Here is a 17,569-nt window from a genome sequence, read left to right as displayed (position 1 = left end):
GCCCGACGTGGGATTCAATCCCGGGTCTCCAGGATCACACCCTGGGCCAAAGGCAGGCGCTAAACTGCTGCGCCACCCAGGGATCCCTAGATACATGATTTTTTATAGGAATTGGATCACATGATTATGGAGACCGAGAAGTTTCATGATATGCTATCTGCAAGTTAGAGAGCCAGGAAAGCGGCTGGTATAATTTAGTTTGAGTACAAAAGTCTGAGAATTGGGATGTTGTGGGGAGGGCAATGTAGAAGTCCTGATCTGAGTTCAGAAGCAGGATGGGCAGAAGACAGATATCCCAGCTCAAGCATAGAGTGAATTTGCCCTTCCTTCTTCTTGTTCCATGCATGCTGTCAGTAAATTGGACGATGCCCATGTGGGTTGGTAAGGGAGATCTTCTTTGCTGAGCCTACCAATTCAAATGCTAATCTCTTCTGGAAATCCTTTTGCACACACACCCAGAAATAATGTTTTACCAGCTACTGGGGTATCCTTTACCCCCATCAAGTTGACACATAGAATTAACCATCACGGTCAGCAAATGCTTCTCTCTTCACAGTTATCCCTTAGGAATCCAGGCTAACTGAGCAGCCACTTATCTCAGATGTTGCCAATTTCTTTGACAGAGAGAAAGGAGCGCTGCAGGATCTTGCTAAATTCTCTGCCCAGAAGTGATATGTGTCACTTCTACTCATAATCCTTTGTACAGAAGTGGGCACATGGCTCCATTCAACCCGGGAGACCACAAAGTGTGATTCAGACACATTCACAGGAGGGAAGTTGAGATATTGCAGTGAACAGCATTAATGAATACAAAAGTATATTGTAAAGTATGATCTGTTACATGGACTTGTTTTCAAGTTTCTTTTTTGACCATGTTTGCTTGCTTAAGTGTAAATAATTTCCATATAATATTAATAAACTACAGAAATAGACATTAATGGAATGAGACTTCAAGAAAAGTGACATATGTATACATCTCCATTTGGTCCCTAGTGTATTTCCTCCCAGGCAATGCTAGTACCATTCTTTGACTGCTATGCTCTGGAAGGATCTTATTGAGAGGAAGTCTAAAAAGAACAAGAAAAATCAGCAGTAATTTCTTATTTCACCAAACTCTTTATTTATCCTTCAGGAATCATCACTTTTTACATATGGCATTTTCCTGATTTTTACCTGTCATATTTTATATGTACTTCTAATATTTTTTATTTCAATCTTAATTATATCTTATAATTTTAGTTGTGACATTATTAGTTTCTATGCTATCTAATATATGTATATTAAGCTAACATAATATATTTATAACACACACACACACACACACACACACACAGATGCCAGATCTTAAGATTTAGATCTTTCTTCCATTCTTTCTCATTGTCGTGCCTAACGTCTAGGAAGTAGCTGTTTGGGCAAAATTACTTGTCCATATGGCCAAATACATATATTATCTCCACTCCTAACAGTATATTTCCTTACATATTGTAATCTTTCTGAACTGTTGACTTAGAGCCATATTCTCACTATCCTTTTACATTCTGCTCTCAAAGAACAATATAACATATGTTGCTGTGTGTACTTCTTTGAAATTCATAAAGAGAATTATTTGGACATTCCTAAAATATTCAGAAGTTTAAATACAATACTGAAAGAAGTAAATCCAGTGACATAAAAGATTGTAAGAGACCACATAAATTCTGAAAATGTTAAAATGCAGTTTATTACAAACATTTCCTAAGTCTAACTCCTATATCATATTAGTTTTCATGTATTTGCAAGACGCTTGAAATCCAACAATAAACATTAAAGATTTCCGTCATAAATTTTTGATCAGCATACATTTAAGTCATTATTTTGAAACACAGAACTTTAGGGTTCACACTGCTGTACTCTCATTCTCATATGTAATACTAACATTGGCCAATAGATGCCCTAAGAGATCTCTTAAACACAGGAACTCAAAGAATTAAAATCATGCATTTGAGAATCGGTACTTCTTATGCTTTATTTTCGTAGTTCAATTTTCATTACATTTGTAAAATAGTACAATATTTTTAGATCCTAGGGTCTTAAGATTACCACATTCCAAATTACCTGCACCAAACACTGATTATTAAAACAATAGAGGAAAGAAAAATAAACTTTTCCAGAATTACTTTCAAAACTAACAGTGAAAGTACATCTGATCCACTTAGATTAATGATTTCTAATTTCAATAAATACAGTCGGCAGTATAGTGTGTAACTATAACTCTCAGGTTAATTTAATCATAGGAGATTAGGTTGAGTTGTAAAGCATTTGCTCAAATGAATTAGCTGATACATTTGGATTTTTCAGATTTTACTATGATATCTATTATTTTCTACAACATAGCTATTAGCAGATTGTGCATTGAGTGTATTAATGGAAGATATTTTGATTATAGTTCCCTACAACTACATCTAGATATTTTTAACACTGAAGTTTATTCATAAGGAAAAATTACTTAGATTTTTTATTATATAAATCTGGGAAAATAGAACTCTGTTGTTTTCTCTCTACCTTTAGTTAATGTAAAGAAATTATTCCCAGATTTTTTTCCTCTTAATCCAATTATTTTCATCTAGGCTTATGTCCATATCTGCCATCTTCCTAATGAGGCTATTGCAAAATGTATAGACAAGTGCCAATATAAAAACAATTTTTAGTTTATTCAATTACACTTACTTTAAAAGTATTTTCTTGGGATCCCTGGGTGGCGCAGCGGTTTGGCGCCTGCCTTTGGCCCAGGGCGCGATCCTGGAGACCCAGGATCGAATCCCACGTCGGGCTCCCGGTGCATGGAGCCTGCTTCTCCCTCTGCCTATGTCTCTGCCTCTCTCTCTCTCTCTCTCTCTGTGACTATCATAAATAATAAATTAAAAAAAAATTTAAAAAAAAGTATTCTCTTAAAAAAATACATGTATTTTCTTATTCTTCCTCCCTTTTATAGAGCAACACATTTTAACCCCATCCTTATGAGCTTGAGAATTCAGTAAAGGACATATTGGTAGATGACAGTTCTCAAAGAAAAGTTATTCCCGTTGTTTTCAGAGTAGGACAGAAAAAGTAACTATTCTTTACCAAGTCAAAACTAGAAAAGGAAAATATAGCTCTGGGGGAAATTCATAGTAGTATCACTTGGAAGTCAGAGAGAGTATGTCTAAAAAGAGCTATTAGATGAGGAACATAAAAATACACGAAAACTCGAAAACTAGAGTAGAAAACACAAAGATGAGTCTGGTTAATCTATTATTTTTCATTTTCCTTGATATGCTTATATAAGGAGGCAACTTTATTTTTTCCCTTCAATTTAGAAGATAAAACTTATGCAAGTTGAGGATCCATGTTTATCATAAGAGAAATATTAGGTTTATAGGTCTTTCTACACTTGGCAGCCATAGTACAAACCACTCATTGTAGCCTACAGTGGTCCTTTGAATAGCCCAGTAGTACTTAGTTCTGAATTCGAACTCAGAATTTTTTATCACCCAAATTATTAATGATAATTATTGATAATCACCCCAGATTATTGATGATAATGAACAGATCTATTCCTTAAAATCCAACCTGATTGCTCTGTTAAATGCTGCAGATTTTAGCTTCGAGTTACGCAGCACTTCTTGGAAAATGTTCTATTCTTTCTCTATTTAACATTACCTCCATACAGATTAACATCAACCAGTTTTCTGAACCTAAATTTTATTCATATTATACATTTGCCAAGGTTCTTGTGGAACTTGAAGGCCAATTTACATAGTGGAAATTAAAGAATTCAGATATGCATTGATGTGAGACTTTGAGGTATAGAAAAAAAGAATTATATCCAAGTTTTAGCATGGTGTCTCTGGAAAGGGACTTTAATCCTTTATGAAATGTATCATTTTAATGGTAGGTTCATGATTAAAAATTATGAATAGTCTTAGTGTGTCTTCCTGTGTGTTAAAGGAAATATTAATAAGAAAAGAACTAACTTTCATAGTACTCATCAATAAAAGTAACATTCTCTTATGTGAAAACAACACAATGCCTGCACTATAATAAACAATGAAGACAAAAAATAAACATCATCTGAATTTGCAACATATATTGAAATTCTTAAAAATTAAGCTAATATAATCTCATGAAAGCTACACAGTTGATTGCAAATACCACTTAGTTCAAAAATGTCTGTGTGTGTGTGTGAACTTAATAGAATCCTTCAGTCTGTAACTTTATATATTAGAATTGAGGTTTTGATTCTTCTATCTTAAAGCTACAAACAATATATTTGAAAATCTTCAGTGCATGTCTCCCTCCAGATGCACATAAAGTGCATTTAAGATTGAATTTCTGCATTAGCCAAGAAATTTAGATATAAACACATTGTATCAATACTACAGTAATACAATACTGTATTTGCTTATTTGTTTTTAAAGATTTTATTTATTCATGAGAGACACAGCTAGAGAGAGAGAGGCAGAGACACAGGCAGAGGGAGAAGCAGGCTTCCTGCCAGGAGCCCGACATGGGACTTGATCCTGGGTCTCCAGGATCACGCCCTGGGCTGAAGGCAGCGCTAAACCGCTAAGCCACTGGGGCTGCCCTACAATACTGTATTTAAATATAACACATCAGACATACCACTAATAAACCCTTAATTATTAGAATGCTAAAATAAAAGGTAGGGAGAGAAAGGTCATAAAAGAGTAAAGCTTAGAAAGAAGTAAAGGAAGGAAGTAATGGAAGTAAGAAGAAAAACAATAGTAGAAATAAGGGAAGAAAAATATATTTTCAAGTATCAAATATTCTAATAATGTTGCAAAACACTATGTATCTGGCATTTGGAATTGCCATTAAAAAGCTAAAAACTAAGCATATATTAAATTTCAGGAATTATTTTTTAAAGAACCAATTGTTAAGTGCAGCTTTCACACTTTAAAAACACTCTGTACATATAATGTATCAGGAGAGAGTAGAGAGTACAATCATATGGAAGCTCACATTGCAAGAGAGCTGAAATGTCTAAGATAGATACATTTTGTGTTCATGTTGTAATTTTATGGCTCTTTTTAATTAAGGAAGGCTTGGTCATTTGTGGTTCAGATTTTTTTTTCCTGGCCTTGCTTTACTTTGATCCCTCAAAATTAAGAGTGAAAATTATTTAGCATAAAGTAGTGAATATTGGCTTTTCAAAATAAGGATTTTCTTAATTCACAGCAAACCTTCGTATAATTGATTCAAAAAGAGAAATTAGCAAAGCACACGCTATTATTATCTTGAGTATTTATATTACTAATGTACTACAAATACATTAGAATAATTATAATTTGAGAAGGAGCTTGTAAAATTTGATGACACTACAAGAGTCCAAAAATAGAGAACCCAAAAGCAATATGATTAAAAGGTAAATCTTTCACACAAGTATAAATACACACTCACAAGCAACAACACAATGAGCTCCTTAATTTCTATGTATTACATTTTAATATGTTCATGCAAATTACCTAAATTAAAATCCGGGAGTACATATTGGTCATTCAGCTTTAAAGATATTTTCCTTGTTCATGTTGACTTAATATTTTAGTCATCTTTCCCGTGACAATTTACAACTAAAAATCTATCTAATGACTTTTTGCATGCATTATATTTTATTGTTGCTTTACAATTACTTCAAATATCCTGAACAGTAATTATATGTATGGCTATATATAAGGATATTATAATATTGCTTATATAAAAATAAATGACTACTTTAACAGACCCATTCAGTCCTCTCTTAATTTCACCCTGGGCAGGTAAAATTTATTTTTTTGACTTCTCTTAACCTCATCCTTTGTCCTAGTCACTCATCTCCTTTGCGCACCTCCCAAACTAATTACCCTAAGGTACCATTTTCACAGTCTTTGTACCCAGATGCCAATTTATCCCACCTAAGGGGAAAGTTCTTAAGAACTTAAATTCTATCACAATATCATTATAATATAGAAATTTATGAAGTTTTAAAGTTGTACTGTAGAATCATAGAATGACTGATCTGTAAGGAACTTTAGAGATAATTTAGTATAATAAAATCCTCAAATTTTACAAATGATGGGTGTGATGTAGGAGTTTAAATAACTTGATCTTGGTCACACAGCTAATTTAGGACAGAATAAAACCTAGAATCTCTTAGGAGGGTGCAGTCCTCCTATTTCTATTTCTATTTCTTTCTTCTTTCTTCTTTCCTCTTTATTTTCTTCTCTTTCTCTCTACACAGTGAGAAAATGGTTTCTTTCTTTTTTTTTTTTTTAATTTTTGAAGCATATTTGTTTTCCAGTTTTATCCCCCTAGGCTTTTGAATAATATTATGCCTGCCTAAATTTAATTCATAGCCCCAAACAGATGATCACTGAAGTGAACTGAAAAACAGTCTATTAAACAGTCTGTGACACAGGCTTTGGTGGAATTTCATAAGAATTTTTATAATATACTCTATATATTTTCACAGTGAACTTTTAAGTCTTCTCTGCCATTTTGGCACGTTGGCATGAAGCAGACCAAATATGCCATGTGACATTTCTAAAAGAAGCATAGCATGTGTGCTTTGATCAGCCTGAGTACAGGATATTCAGTTGGCTTCATTGTAATTATAATTGTAAGATGCCCATCTGCCCCTAAATGTCATCTTTTATGCCCTACCATGGTTTCTGAAACCATTATTAGATTATTTTGGGAACTGAAGCACTTTTGGAATATGTATATGTATGTGTGTGTGAGTATATGTATGTAATGAGCAGTGCAAGAAGGCATTGCGCTAGTCACTTATATATTTATATAAAATCAATAGCTGTCAGAGGAAAATAAAATATTGCAGATTACCTGAAATGCAAGCATTACAGTCTAGATGTGTTGGGGGATCTTCCCAGGGAACTGAATATTTTGGAAAGGAACTGAACAAATACTTTAATAAAGCTGGAAAGGAAAGTTTATGTGGATGCAAAGGAAGAAAAAGTTCTCTCAGAAGCAAAATTACCATTTTTTTCTCAATTATGCGAACTAACTTTCGAGAAAGGATTTGATTATATATGCCCACAAAATAGATGTGCATCCTCAAATGATTTATTAAATATTGCAGAAAATCTAATTTATTATGTTTCTTGATAGGAAAATACACAAGTGTGCTAATTTCATCAAAGTCCCTGAAAACACTCATGAGTGGATTCAGTACAGAATTATAGTAGTCTCTGGGAATATCAGGACATAGTATTTTGATGGACCACAATGTATGGGATGCTATGAAATTTCCTGAATAAATCACTTTATGAAAACATTTTTATACAACTTAAGAAAACCCGGGCTTAATTTTTAGCTGCTCATTTGTTCGTACAAGGAAGTCCCGATGGCTGTAGGTGGGACAGTGGGCAGGATGTGATCATGACCTTTCTAGATGATTGATCGCTTCAGTTCACTGAAGCATTTGTTTACAAGTTTGGGCAGTCAGGGGTGTGGCTTGCAGACCCCCCACCCTGCCTCTGGCTGTCCAGGCCCCTGGAGCCTCAGCGAGCGGGGAGCCTCACAGACAGAGAGGGGATGGCTGCAGCCCACCAAAGGCTTCCAGCAGACCCCATCTTCCATAGAGCAATTGATATATTAGCCGTAATAAATATTGCAAAACCTTCAGGGTTTTGGCAGTGGAAGCTGAAGCTGAGAACTTTTACTTATTTTTTTTTCCTTATTAAATGCCTTTTTTTTTTTTTTAACCCTGGAATCTCCAAGTTCACATAGCTTGACGCTGTGTATCTAAATCCTAAGAATGAAGGGGGAAGATGCTGCAGACTTGTGAGATCTCCTATAGAGCACTCACATGAAAGAAAAAAACAAAACAAAACAAAAAACAACAACAACAAAAAAAGAAAAAGCAAAAGCAAATCTTCCGTTTACGAATGCGGATGAGCGCCGCCCGCTTTCGCGTTTGCTCCGGGCGCCCGGGCGGTCCCTGCCTCCAGGACAAGGTGGAGCTGCTGCAGCGACTCCCTCCCCGCAGCCGCCCCGGGAGCGGGAAAGTTTGTCCCGAAGCCCCGGGCCGGCGGGGGTGCCCTCGGGTGCTCCCCCGCCCCCTGCGGCCGCAGCCCGGGCGCCCGGAACCGCGGCCCCGGCGCAGGCAGCGGCTCGGGCCGCCCAGGAGCGCCGGCGCCCCAGGGTTGCGGGGCGAGCATCGCAGGCCCGCACGGGTCTCGCCTCCTCCCCGGCCGCCCAGCGCCCGAGCGGCAGCCCAGGCCCCGCCCCCTCGCCCGGCCCCGCCCCGAGCCGGTATGCAAAGCAGCTACGTCAGAGGGCGGGGGCGGGGCCTCCGCGTTGAGTGGCGGCCGCGGCGGCCGTGGGAGGAGGCGCGCGAACCAGCCGGGTCCAGCGACGGAGCCACGCGGGCGGCGAGAGGAGCTGTCCGCGCGCTGCGGGTGCTGAACCGGGGCCGCGGCCGCCCGGCTGCCCGCCCCTCCAGGCGACGCCCTCCCCGCCCCCTCCCTGCCCCGCGGACCCGCCGCCCCGCCGGGACCGCAGCAACTTGACAAAGGAGTGTGGACCCGGGCGCGGGGGCCAGTCCCCTGTGTGCCACCTGGGCGCCCGTTCAAGCGTGACTTTGGAGATTCCTGTAGTTTTAGACCAAACTCTTCTCCTCTTTACCCAGCTGAGACCATCTTTTAACGTTTTTTGGGTTGTTGTTGTTGTTTTGCTTCTTGCTTTTTTTTTTTTTTAAACTATTATTATTATTGTGATCTATAGATCCCCACCGTGTAGGAATCTTTCTGGGAGACTTTTTTTTTTTTTTTTTGACTCTTAAAATAAGGTAAGACAAATACCATTGCTGTAAATTATTACAAATGGGGGAGGAATTGCAGAGTGCCATACGAAATTTTGAAAGCAAGTTAGGCTTTTTGTAATCCGAAACAGGACTTTTGGCAATGATTGCAGGGATTATTTAAATGATATTACTATTATTATCATTACAGGAATATCAGTTGGTGATTAAGCACGGAATTCTAGAGGGGAAGTTGAGGGTTTTGTGTGTGTGTGTGTGTTGTTGTTGTTGTTTTTTTTTTTTTTTTTGTGAAGTTAATGTCATCAGGTTATATTCTGCTTTTTAAATGCAAATATTTGTGGAGCAGCACTTCTAGCGTGGCTCAAGAAACAGGAACCGTTCAATGCAAGCCCCCAAATATGTTAGCAAATTACATTAAATGAGCCAACCAACAAGTTGTTTAAGACAAATGCAGTATTAAAAAAAAAATACTGGAGTGGACTAACGTCTGATTAATCAATATTACCTCTGATGTCTATAGCATAGACTGCAAAGTGCAGAGCTCTCTTAACGTTTTTGGAGGGGAGGTGGTCAGGATAAGAGCATTTATACCATGTTGGGTTCGTTTAGACGTGCTGTTTTGCAGTAGATCCAAATACAACTTGTGAAACTCAGTCTCTGAGAATTCTACACCCCAAGGTCATGTGTATTTCCAAGTTGGGGGCTGTTTGTTCTGCTGTTGACTAGTAAATGTCATCCCCCCACCCCCTCAGGTTAGAGGTGGATGTAAATGGGAAGCTTCCGATTTAATAATACAGTATTAGCTTGTATTATAGTCGCTACTGCTGTTGGTAATTGAATGGAACTGGGAAGCGTGGGCTGAGAAAATGTCTCGCTATTTCAGCAATGTTTAACCTCTTGCATGTTTAACAGAGAGCTTTTCTCTACTTAGGAGATTTGCTTTTGAAGCTATGCTCCTTTTGTCAATTGGCAGTGTGTTTTGAGTGTGTATGAAGAAAGAATTCAGTGCAGAGAACCACTGAACAGTACTTCTCATAGTGAAGAAGTATCAAATGCTAGAAGTTAACTGGTGCTCTGTGTATTTCTTACTGCTATTCATGACTTTATTTGACAGGCATGCATGATGTTTGATAAACAGAATTATGATTTTTCATCTATGTCGTTTTGTGGCACCAGGTTAAGGATAAATGAGAGTTGGGGAATATAGAGGGGAAGGTTTGCATTCCAGGGAAAGAGTTCAGGTTGCAACTAGACATCCTATCTTAATAGGAACATGTGAACTGTAAGCTGTTTCAGACTTACTAAGTATCATTCAACAGTCTAGGGCTATGCTTTTCAGCAACTAAAGAGCACACTAAGTTAAGTTTATATATTTGTATGTTTTTAGTTATAAAAATTTCTGCTCTAGTTGCATTACACTTGCAAGTGTGAACTTTAGCTTTAGAGTTTATGATTTAAAATAATTCCTCTGTGTAGAGCTTTTTCATTTTATCTACAGCATAGTCCTACGTGTGAGTGTGATTGTTCCAAGAAATGGATATTACTGCAAACACTAGAGGTAAAATGTAAATCCCCTTAGGTTGTTCCCATATTTTACCCTGAGCAGATTGTAGGATTTCTGTCAGTCATGTGGTCGTATGTTAAACATTGATACAAATTTTTAAAAGGGAACAGGTAGAGAAGTGAAGGAGGAAGTATGGAACACTGGGACATGAAACATTTACCAAACGGCCTCCTTTACATTAATATAGAATAATTATTTTTTTCCATACATTTTGAAATTTTCTTTTTAAAACTAATCATACGGGTATAAACACTCATACTATGGAATTTCAAACAGGACTATGGCTTCTTTTAGTTTCAGTTTTTTTTTCTTTACTGAAACATCAATATATATTTTAATTTTATAACTTACTGGAAAGCAATAATAGAAATAAACACTATACTCACCTAAATGTATTTCAGTATCTCATTGACTTCTTTCTGCATAAAGTTTTCTAAGATGTATGTCTTTGTTTGAGTATAAGCAGTTCCCCTGAACTACTAGTATCTGGAATTCTTTCAAATTAAGTTTAGTGTTGTCACAATGAGATGTTAAACGCTAAAATCAAAATATGCTATTGGCAGTCGTTAAACTTGTAAGGTAGATTCAATGAAATTGCAAATTTAAAATATTAGATACATCTTTCATGATTTTTTTACATATTTCACTTTTATATCTTAGTTCTGAGGCAAGGTAAAATTAGATGACCATGATAAGCCTGACTTTAGCACATAGGGGATGCTATCTGGATGCAGAATGCAACTCTTACTGTAATCAAATAAAATCGCCAACTTTGAAGACACCTATTGAAGATATTCAAATGTGGTGACCCTTCATAAATTCTTTGCTGCACAAAAAAATGACCATATTTTGGAGTTACAACTTGTCCATGTGAAATTCAAAGGAATATTCAAAACCACAACAATAGATAGCCTGCTAAAGCATGAATTCACTTGATGGCATAGATACTAAAGTAAATGCAGCACTTTTTACTTCAAGATGATGAAGTTTTACCACTTGGATAAAAAAATTATTGAAACAATTTCATTGCACATCACATGACATACTCAAGTTGTCTTTCTTAATTGCATCTCAGTTTCTTAAAGCACATTGGTCTACTCAAAACTTCAAAAATGGTATTGCTGGGTAGATGTCTTTTTTTTCTTATAGATAAGATGAATAACTATGCATGCTTGGTGATATTTAAGACAAAGATGAAACAGTTGGGCTTTCTATTATCAAGGCCATACATTGCTTTTTTAAAAATTCATTTACTAATGTGTACAATAGAAAATTAAAGAAATTAATAATAAAGAAATATGCTAAAAAGTTTTAGTGAATGACTTTTTAAAGTTAACTTAAAATTCTACTTAAGAGATAATGTAAGTAAATTTTTTTTTTAATGTAAGTAAATTGAGAATTTTCTTTGGATAATGGCCATTTTTCTTTTTTTTAAAAAAAGATGTTATTTATTTATTCATTAGAGACAGAGAGAGAGAAAAAGAGAGAGGGAGAGAGAGAGAGGCAGAGACACAGCAGAGGGAGAAGCAGGCTCCATGCAGGAGCCTGTTGTGGGACTCGATTCCAGGACTCCAGGATCACACTCTGGGCCAAAGGCAAGCGTTAAACCGCTGAGACACCCAGAGATCCCCATTTTTCATGTTTAATCCTCATTTATTAAGGAGACCAACCAAAACACCTTCAATAATATCTTTCGATTAGTTCTGCCCCAAATTCCACAATAATTCTAATATTTTTATTTTTATTTTTATATTTTTAATAACTCTAATATTTTTATAACTTAATATATTATGAAGTTCTAAAGACTCTTATGAAGTAATAGGTCAGAAAAAGCATTTCCTGTTATTAACATTACCATAACAGCCATGTGACCAATTATCTTACCAAACAGACTTAATCACCTTCTGCTTCAACACCTTCTATGTCCTTTGGGCATAGTTAAGTCTAGTTAAGGTGAACTGTAGGGTCCCTGTGGAAAATCCTAATTTTCCCATTAAATTGATCACCCTACCACACAACAAAACAATTGGTCCCTTTGTGCTTTAATCACTATGGTATTGAGGAAGTTAATATTATTATAATAGATAAGATAGTGTTTTCAATAAATTCAGAATTCCAATGAGTCTTGATATTTTCTTTTAAAGAGAAAGAATTAAGCAGTAGTTTCAGTATATGATCTAAGGAATGTGTGTGTGTGTATATCGTGTGTGTGTGTGTGTGTGTATACACATATATATTTCTTGGTAAATTATACTCTACCATAAACATGCAATGAGAATGATCTTAAACATGCAAATTCAACATGCTACTTAATACAAAACTAATTTACATAACAAGCTGTAATACAATATGTAATTTTTAATGACAAATGTGTTTTTTGTTATTATTAGTTTAATTTAGGTTGTTATGCTTTAGCACACACCAATTTTTTGCCATGAAAATGTCATTCATAAGCTTTCATGCTGTGATTGGCAAGGGAAGGGACAATTGGAAATGAAAATTTGTCAAGAATGGATGTGTACATAATGAAGAGTTTATGGCACCACACTGATTCTGAAAAAATGAGTGCTGGTAAAGGATTTGAAAGTTTCTATCTCTAAAAGAGATATATCAGGTTTATTTCTTATACATCTTTGTGTAATAAGCCATGCACTTCTAAGGAATAGAGCCTGGATATCCCTATACCTAAGATGTTTTTATTCTTTGTATATTAGTGTTTTCATGCATAAATGTGGTAAAATGTGGGAAGAGGATCAACCTTAACTCTGAACTTTCTTGCTTTAAAACCAAGTAATTAATATTAATTTAACGTGGCTTTTGGTATCAAATTATGTAAATCTCTAAAGCAAAGTAGTTGCTTAGTGAGTTCATTTGCATGTCAATACAGAGAATATTATTCCAACTCATAACTGGTTCATGGCACTGCTAGCAATTTTAAAACACAATGCAAAAGATTTGAAAATACTTTTCTTGTTCAGTTTTATTTAAATATATCCATTGTAATTGACAGTCAAGGGAAACTTGCTTTAGTGATATATATTTTTTTTCTGTATAAGTAGCACTAAGGTAGCAATAAAAACATACACATACAATAGCAATTAAAACATACAAGCCTGAACTATGTTCCACAAAGATGATGATGAAATGGAAATAATTTGCCTTTCATGATTGGGCCACTTCCACAAAACACCTTAGATAGTGTTCTATGACCACCAAGACTTTATTTTTTCTAATTTCTAAAACCCTCAAATATTTTTACTAACATGAAGTGGCAAATGTCCCCATGTACTCTGTAGATATGTGCCCCCTTTTCTCAAAGCTACAGTAATTGCTGTGATCCTGACATCAACCAGACTCTGAACTGCCTCCTTTAGGATTAAGGAGGGGTTGTCCCATTCATCTTTCCAAAGGAAGAAAGAAGGTGATTTGCTACTAAACACATTTGCTGTCTCACAGTAAATTACCTATTGATATTTGAGCATAAGGTCTTTCATCCTGGATTCACTTAAACAACAAGAAGAAGATAGAAGGAGATACCATTCGAAGTGTTATATACATACATATTTTACTCCTATTAGGCCATTTTATTTACATTAAGTCTAACATTTGTATAACTGTGAAAAAAATCATTATTTTCATTTTAGATATGAGAAAGTTGACCCTCAGATCAAAGTTATACACCTCTCTAGAGTGTGGCCACACCACTAGGAATAGGTGGATTAGGCAATCAAACCCAACTCACCCCTCTTGTAGCTACACTGTGCACTTCCAGCAACTCTATTTAGATCAGGTTTTCAACTGGATGTGTCTTATTTAAAGCTACCCATTTTCTGTTAGACTTTCTTTACTCTATGTGAATGCCTCCTTTACCTTCTTTCCCCAAGTCTTTCCTTTAATTATTAAATTATATGGAAATAATTTCATGGCATTTATTCCTTAGTATACACACTTTAGAGTGCACAATACCAAAGGTTTTAAGAAGTTTTTCCTTTGTATTTAACATTAGAAATATGCTACATTATTCCATCTCGTAGACCGTTAATAACAGTAGGAACAGACAATATTTCCCTTTCTATGTTAAATAGCATAAGAACAGTAGAAGAGTTATTGTGTCCTAAGAGTTCTAGGTTTCTCCTCACTCCCACAAAAACGTCCTACTGAATATCAAATACAAATACATCTTGAACTTCAGCCCACTTCAAGCAATTGCCACTTGTGTTATCAACCATTAGTCCCATTTAAATCTTCAGACTAGTTAGCTATTAATATTTCAAATGATCTGTGAGATGAAATAAGGCCATCAAAATAAAGTGAGTAGTTTTGAAGCACAGTACAGAAAGAGGTAGTCTAAGTGGTCTCTTGAACACTTAGGAAACGGTAAATGCTTCATTTATTGTTTTTTATTCTGTTTGAGGCCTGAAGGGAAATACTGACCACTCCTGATGCTCTTTGTTTTCAATGCTCTTTGTTTTCGTATAGAATTAAGCTCACTGAGTAGGAGAGGAGGTGAGTACTGTTGGCAGTAATTATAAAACAGTTCCCAGGTGAGCCCCAGAGTTGCATCAGATTCCCCAATGAATCCTCATTATCTAAGTTTTGAGTTGTCCTTATTAAATGGATCCCAAAGGAGATAGAAAAGTTTGATTTATAGAGGAAGTTAACTTAAAAGTGAAAGATTATAGGGCTCTTATTAAGTACTTTACATATTGGTTAGCAATATCAGTGTTTTACTTTTAAAATGATGCCTGGTATACATGTTTTTAATCTTGAAATTTCTGCACCATTTTTTATACCATTCATTTGACTCACTGTTCCTCATGCTCTGTGGAGCCCTACAGGAAGTCCATTCACTCCCACAGCTACAATTATTCTCTCTTCACAGATATCTTCCGAATATACAGCACTGGCCCAGATTTGAACTCTATTAATGTATTTACAAAGGTCTGATGGACATTTTAATTCTGATTTCATGGTGACAGCACAAACGCCATGAACTCATCACCTCATCCCTAATATGGTCCCATGATCCCCCATCCTCATTTTTCGCCTGCCAGTTAATGACACACTTTTCTATTGACCGCAGCCTGAAAATTTCAGAGGTGTTTTGAACTTACATCATTCTTACCATACTATAAGCAGTGAGTCCCCACGTTCTAACATTCTTCCCTTTGTAATATAGATTTATCTATTTCCATATTTTTTGTGCCCCCATCTTATCACTTTTACCTTGACCCACACTCTCCCATCTCAATCAGAATTATTTTGACACTTTCTACAGTGATCTCCTTGATTTTTGTTTCTTCCTGCAGTGATAATTAATGATACTTATAGCAAGTAAACATTTTGGTAATTCATAGTATGCCATGTAATATGTTAAGTATTTATAAGCGTTATCATATTCTATATGCATAGCACCCTATGAGCTAGATAGTGAAAGATCAAAGCTTAAGGAGTTATGTCGCCCACAGAGCTGGGACTCAGATCAAGCTCTGTCTGAAACCAGCTGCATGATCATCATCATTGTGTTCTGCTGATACAGACTTCATACCTCTTCTAGATTCCTCTCAGTTAAACTAAGCTCTTAAATGTCACTGTGTCCTTCAGAAATCATCAGTGGATCTCTAATTTTTACTATATTAAGTTGAAATTCTCTACTAGTTCTTGTTTTTGGTTCTGTAGCCTACAAGTAATCAATCTGATTTTCAGTTTTCTCGTGTGTGCAATGCACTTATGTAAAAACAGAGATGGATCAAAATATGAAGTATGATTTCTTCCCTCAATACAAAATCAGTGCCCTGTCTGGATTGTTATGTTTTCAAGAATCTCCACTTGCATCTCACTCTGCAATTTCTAGACAAGTTTTTTCATAATAGAAGAGCACATTGTGCTCATATGTGCTTTTCACGGGCTCTTGTTTTTGTTGCAATTATTATTTTTTAAAGATTTTATTTATTCATTCTTGAGAGATGCAGAGAGAGACAGAGAGAGAGAGGCAGAGACACAGGCAGAGGGAGAAGCCCCTCCCATACAGGGAACCTGACGTGGGGCTCGATTCTGGGTCTCCAGGATCACACCCTGGGCTGAAGGCAGAGTCAAACAGCTGAGCCACCCGGGCTGCCCAACAATTATTTTTTATTACGTTAATTAACCCACTTACTATACGCTAGCAATGTTTCAAATGGTAGAACTTCTACTGAAGAAAAAAAAAGAACTTCTTTTTTTTATCTTTTTTTTTTTAATTTTTATTTATTTATGATAGTCACAGAGAGAGAGAGAGAGAGAGAGAGAGAGAGGCAGGGACACAGGCAGAGGGAGAAGCAGGCTCCATGCACCAGGAGCCTGATGTGGGATTCGATCCCGGGTCTCCAGGATCGCGCCCTGGGCCAAAGGCAGGCGCCAAACCGCTGTGCCACCCAGGGATCCCAAAAAAAAGAACTTCTACTGATATTTTAACTGCTTCAGTCTTCTGATGGCCGACTTTACTGTGATGGCCATAGTGGTGTAGGTCCAGATCCCCTGGCTGTGGTTTTCATGCAGGAGCCTCAATGCCAGATGCCCACAGCTCATCTTTTCATCTGGTTTTGCCACAGAAGAAGCGAGTGTACTTAGTGTGCTGGCTTATTTCAGTCTGCTTCACCATTTTCCTGAGGGAGGCACCATCAGGAGTCTCGTATTTACCCGTGATTCTGATCGTCTTGGTGCGTTTAGCCATGTTGCCGCAAACTAGGTCCAAGTCCAGAGAGCTTGTTGCAATTAATGTCATGTCAGTGTCACCAAGGTGTGTATTTTTTTCACATGTATGTATGTGTTCTCTACTATTGTATAAAAATTACCATAACCTCAGTAATTTAAACATTTATTATCTCACAGTTTCCGTGAGTCACAAGTCTGGGTCCAGACTAGCTGGGTCCTCTGCTCAGAATCTCGTATCAAGATTTTAGCCAGGACTGGGCTCTTATTTGAGGCCCAGGCTCCTTCCCCAAGGTCACTGGCTGTTGTTAATATTTTTTTCTCTTTTTCTTTTACTTTTCTTTGTTTGTGTGTGTCTTCAAGGCCAGATAAGAATTTGGCTGATTCCTTCAGTTTTTGACCTATAGACCTGCTTTACAGGGCTCACCTTATTAGGTCAGGTCCAGCTAGAGTAATCTCCATACTTACTTATGTCAACTGATTTGGAACCTTAATTAAGTTTTAAAAATCTCTCCTCT

General features: G+C 36.6%; 1 protein-coding gene across 4 annotated transcripts in view; it reads left to right on the top strand.

Annotated features, from left to right (window-relative positions):
• The first annotated feature begins 8,503 nt into the window (after positions 1-8,503).
• FSTL5 (follistatin like 5) overlaps positions 8,504-17,569 on the top strand; it is a 706,657-nt gene continuing 697,591 nt past the window's right edge. For all 4 annotated transcript variants that reach the window (XM_038559137.1, XM_038559135.1, XM_038559136.1 and 1 more), the window contains exon 1: positions 8,504-8,824. The gene's annotated coding sequence lies outside the window, so the exon portion shown is untranslated. The remainder of the gene's footprint in view (positions 8,825-17,569) is intronic.

The sequence above is a fragment of the Canis lupus genome, chromosome 15, assembly GCF_011100685.1.
Source record: "Canis lupus familiaris isolate Mischka breed German Shepherd chromosome 15, alternate assembly UU_Cfam_GSD_1.0, whole genome shotgun sequence".
In the NCBI taxonomy this organism is placed as follows: Eukaryota; Metazoa; Chordata; class Mammalia; order Carnivora; family Canidae; genus Canis; species Canis lupus.
This window is presented reverse-complemented; position numbering and strand designations above follow the sequence as displayed.